The 5736-nt window shown below is 44.2% G+C and overlaps 1 pseudogene; it reads right to left on the reverse strand.

Annotated features, from left to right (window-relative positions):
• Positions 1–4581: 4581 nt before the first annotated feature.
• LOC121006162 lies at positions 4582–4700 on the reverse strand (annotated as a pseudogene).
• Positions 4701–5736: the final 1036 nt, after the last annotated feature.

Below are 5736 nucleotides of genomic sequence, written 5' to 3' on the forward strand. Positions count from 1 at the left end.
AATGTTGGCCCATATTGATAGGATAGCATCTTGCAGTTGATGGAGATTTGAGGGATGCACATCCAGGGCACGAAGCTCCCGTTCCACCACATCCCAAAGATGCTCTACTGGGTTGAGATCTGGTGACTGTGGGGGCCATTTTAGTACAGTGAACTCATTGTCATGTTCAAGAAACCAATTTGAAATTATTCGAGCTTTGTGACATGGTGCATTATCCTGCTGGAAGTAGCCATCAGAGGATGGATACATGTTCTCATTCTGTTTATGCCAAATTCGGACTCTACCATTTGAATGTCTCAACAGAAATCGAGACTCATCAGACCAGGCAACATCTTTCCAGTCTTCAACAGTCCAATTTTGGTGAGCTCATGCAAATTGTAGCCTCTTTTTCCTATTTATAGTGAAGATGAGTGGTACCCAGTGGGGTCTTCTGCTGTTGTAGCCCATCCGCCTCAAGGTTGTGCGTGTTGTGGCTTCACAAATGCTTTGCTGCATACCTCGGTTGTAACGAGTGGTTATTTCAGTCAACATTGCTCTTCTATCAGCTTGAATCAGTCGGCCCATTCTCTTCTGACTTCTAGCATTCACAAGGCATTTTTGCCCACAGGACTGCCGCATACTGGATGTTTTTCCCTTTTCACACCATTCTTTGTAAATCCTAGAAATGGTTGTGCGTGAAACTGTAACTGAGCAGATTGTGAAATACTCAGACTGGCCCGTCTGGCACCAACAACCATGCCACGCTCAAAATTGCTTAAATCACCTTTCTTTCCCATTCTGACATTCAGTTTGGAGTTCAGGAGATTGTCTTGACCAGGACCACCCTTCCCCTGGCACATATGCAGTGCAGGTGTCTTTAAAAAATGCCTATATGTCGCCCACTGAGCTACTAGAACAGGATTAAAGTAATGTCCCTGGCACACATGTGCAATGAGCAGGATATGGGGTAACGCTGACGCCACTTATGCAGTGGGCCAGGATACGGGTGGATAATAGTCTATATTTGTTTGTGACGCCAATTGCAGCGTGCGCAGGGTACTATCCCAGGGCCCTTCCAAGGTGTTATAACTCACGTCCCAGGTTAGGAATGCCAGAGCGGTGTAATGGCCTATAATGTCTCTGTATGGCAATGATATTTGTGTCAACGGTGTCTCCTACCTGAGTATGGCTAGACTCCTGGCTCCTGGCTCACTTGCAATAAATTTGAGTGTAGTGATAGTAGGAGTAATAGAGGAATTTTGCAGCAGAAATGATGTCCACACCTTTAGATGAAGTTCAAACGCTTCTTTACTGAAGATAACTTATATCCAAGCAGTATACAGCTTTGGTCTCTGGTCCCAGCAGGTTTTGGCAATCATTGGCTGGAATAAATTCTTCTGCTTTAAACTTGGGGAGCTTGCAGGATAGGACGTCTGCTTGGTAGCTCTGTAACTGTGGCAGGAATTAATCCTCTGCACTTCTCTGTTCCTTCTGCTGAATGGGGACAGACTAGCTGAGGAGGAATGGCTTCTCCTAGGTCTGTGAACTTGACTCACAGACAGATTCTCAGAAGATGCTTTCTTCCTGGAACTCTGGAGGTTGTCTGCAGTTTTCTGCTTCTTCATCCAGCTGAGGCTGCAGTGCTCAGGCTGGGAATATGATCAGGTCTCAGCCGAGACAAGATCCTTGCTGTCTTCCCTATGCAGGGGTTCTCCTGAACGCTATCACACAGCCTTCCACAACAGGGGTGGCAGGCACACTGACTCTAACTTCCTCCTCCACCCATGCTGCAGGATGTGGGTACAGTCCACACCTCCACAGAGGGGGAGCTAAGTTGGAATAATCCATTCCAGCCTAGATATACTAAACTGAGACTAGTACCTTGCCAATGGAGTTACTGCCACCTGCTGGTCAACCTGGAAAATTACAAGGAACAATTGTGTTTAACATATATTTAGATGCACATTTGTGATGACATAATATAAATTACCTCAGATGACAATATAAAAGCTCTTAACAGATAGTAGCGGGGTAGAGGCGTGTAGTAACACAACTCTGGGGTGTTATACATGCAGTTGCAAGTCGCCGACGCCCACCTAACAAACAGACTGATTAAAGCTTATTTCTCTGTGGCACTTGGCTCAGGGGTACAAAAATGTAGCATAGCACCCACAAAAATAATCGCTGTAGTTTGCAGATTTAACACCAAGAACATCAGAATTGTTTCCTAATCTCTCCCTCACAGCTGCAGCATCCTCTCCCTACACTAGTAAGACCTGATGTGACCTCCGGGGGTACGTGACTCCAGCTTATATAGAGGCTGGGTCACATGCTGCACTGGCCAATCACAGCCATGCCATTAGTAGGCATGGCTGTGATGACTTCTAAAGGCATACTAGTTAAACGCTTGTTGATTGGGTTCCCTGCAGCCTTTCAAGAAGTGCCATTAAATAGCCGAACACCGAACTCGAACTTTTACAAAAATATTCGGGTCCGGGTACAAAAAACCCTAAAGTTCGGTATGCTCAACCCTAGTTTTAAGACAATTCATCAAACTGGATTAAAGTGACTGTCTGTTAAAACCAAGTTATTTAACCTCTTAAGGACTTAGGACGTACCGGTACGCCATGTTTGCCGAGTTCTTAAGGACCCATGATATACCGGTACGTCCTAACTTTAAAACTACATTGCGGCACGGCGGGGGTTAATCGGAACAGGATGTCCGCTGAAATCATTTAGCGGGCATCCTGTCACAATGCCGGGGGGGGTCATGTGACCACCCCGCATCGGCGATCGCAGCAAACTGCAGGTCAATTCAGACCTGCGGTTTGCGGCTTTACCTGAGGTTTGCGGCGGCTATCGGCGGTGCCATCGGGTCCCCATGCGGCTGTAGGGGGGACCCGATGGCATGGAAGGCAGCGTGATGCCTTCCTTAGGCATCAACGCTGCCTTCCGGTGACGAGCCTGTGAGATCCAGCCCCCTGGATCTCACAGGCCGGAAGCTGTATGAGTAATACACACAGTATAACTCATACAGCCAATGCATTCCAATACAGAAGTATTGGAATGCATTGTAAATGGTGTAACGGGGATTAGACCCCCAAAAGTTCAAGTCCCAAAGTGGGACAAAAAAATAAAGTGAAAAAAAAGTTTAAAAATTAAGTTTTCCCCCCCAAAAATTTAAAGTTTCAAGTAAAAATAAACAAAAACGTCATTTTCCCCAAATAAAGTTAAAAAAATTGGTAAAAAATAGGGGAAAAAGTATACATTTTAGGTATCGCCTCAGATGAACACCTTAAAAAAAAAAACTGTGCTAAATAAACCATTTTTTTGTCACCTTACATCACAAAAAGTACAACAGCAAGCGATCAAAAAGGTGTTTGCCCACCAAAATAGTACCAATCTAACCGTCACCTCATCCCGCAAATAATGAGCCCCTACCTGAGACAATCGCCCAAAAAATATAAAAACTATGGCTCAGAATATGGAGACACTAAAACATCATTTTTTTTGTTTTAAAAAAGCTGCTATTGTTTAAAACTTACATAAATAAAAAAAAAGTATACATATTAGGTATCGCCGCGTCCGTATCGACCGCCTCTATAAAAATATCACATGACCTAACCCCTGAGATGAACACCGTAAAAAATAACAAATAAAAACTGTGCTAAATAAACCATTTTTTGTCACCTTACATCACAAAAAGTGTAATAGCAAGCGATCAAAAAGTCATATGCACCCCAAAATAGTGCCAATCAAACCATCATCTCATCCCACAAAAAATGAGACCCTACCTAAGATAATCACCCAAAAACTGAAAAAACTATGGCTCTCAGAATATGGAGACACTAAAACATGATTTTTTTTGGTTTCAAAAATTATATTATTGTGTAAAAGATTTATTCAATGATAAAGTACACATATATGCATAAAATTATTAAAAGACAAACTAAAATACAAACAGAATTGAAACTGTGCAGATGGCTATATTTGAGCAACCTGTATTCAATCTGTAACCTTTTCGCGCTTACCGTTAATAAACCACTTTAAACTATTTCATCTGTGGCCGTATCGACAGGTATTCCTCTATATTAGGATCATCACTAATGGGGTCGCTAGTGAAATGTCACTTTTTGGGTGCACACGTTGCACCTATTACAAAGTCACAGAAAAGGCGCACTTGTATGTTTTCCCGATGGATCGTATGACACTACGCATATAAACTGTATTTGTAGAGTCTTTCTTTATATTCCATTTCGCTGGTATAGAGGAACAATCTTTAAAGGTATTTGTCTTACCTCCTTCTCGATGTATAGTTTGGATATCTTCCGATCACTTGGCGAGGGGCGAACGGGACGAATTGTTGCCGGCATCTCCCGTCGCACTCCTCGAAGCAAGACAACTCAGATCTCGCGGGAGTAGCACAAATCTCGCTGGAGCTCACGCGCTCTTCCACCGCAATGTTGTATATTCAAATCCTGGGATCTGAGGGAATATGTTTATTCCTTATTCTCTACGTTGCTTCTTAAGAATTCTTTCTGTATGGCCATACAGTTTTTAGGAAGACTTTGTCGCAGGTACGTCCACCTGTTACACCAATTGCGTCAACGGAACCTGGGATTCCCAACCAGTCTCCCAAGCTGGTACTTGCCCAGCCTTAAGCTGCTTATCTTCTGCGATCTGACGAGTGCAGGTATATTCAGCTTAGAATAACTGTTGCCTTGCTTCAAGGAGTGCGACGGGAGACGCCGGCAACAATTCATCCCGTTCCCCCCTCGACAAGTGATCGGAAGATATCCGAACTATACATCGGAAAGGAGGTAAGGGTACTTTCACACTTGCGGCAAGACGGATCCGACATGCTGTTCACCATGTCGGATCCGTCCTTCCGCTATTTCGTCGTGCCGCCGGTCCGCCGCTCTGTCCCCATTGACTATAATGGGGACGGGGCGGAGCTCTGGCGCAGCACGGCGGTGCACGGCGAAAGCCGCCGGACTAAAAAGTCGGACATGCAGGACTTTTTAGTCCGGCGGCTTTCGCCGTGCACCGCCGTGCTGCGCCGGAGCTCCGCCCCCGTCCCCATTATAGTCAATGGGGACGGAGCGGCGGTCCGGCGGCATGACGAAATAGCGGAAGGACGGATCAGACATGGTGAACAGCATGTCGGATCCGTCCTGCCGCAAGTGTGAAAGTACCCTAAGACAAATACCTTTAAAGATTGTTCCTCTACACCAGCAAAATGGGAGTTTAAGGAATATAAGGAAACAAAGTTTATATGCGTAGTGTCATACGATCCATACAAGTGTGCCTTTTCTGTGACTTTGTAATAGGTGCAAAGTGTGCACCCAAAAAGTGACATTTTACTAGCGACCCCATTAGTGATGATCCTAATATAGAGGAATATCTGTCGATACGGCCACAGATGAAATTGTTTAAAGTGGTTTATTAACAGTAAGCGTGAAAAGGTTACAGATTGAATACAGGTTGCTCAAATATAGCCATCTGCACAGTTTCAATTCTGTTTGTATTTTAGTTTGTCTTTTAATAATTTTATGCATATACTGTATGTGTACTTTATCATTGAATACATTTTATGTACACTTCAATTGGATGCCGAATGTATGAGTGCTCGCCCATTCTCCATATACACAATTATTTACCATTTAGAGGGTTGGGTGTTCCCTTTTTTGGGCTTGCAGCACCACACCAGAGCTAATCAGGAGTGAGACACCTCAGTCTATTGAATTTACCTATTGA

The sequence above is a fragment of the Bufo bufo genome, chromosome 6, assembly GCF_905171765.1.
Source record: "Bufo bufo chromosome 6, aBufBuf1.1, whole genome shotgun sequence".
NCBI lineage: Eukaryota > Metazoa > Chordata > Amphibia > Anura > Bufonidae > Bufo > Bufo bufo.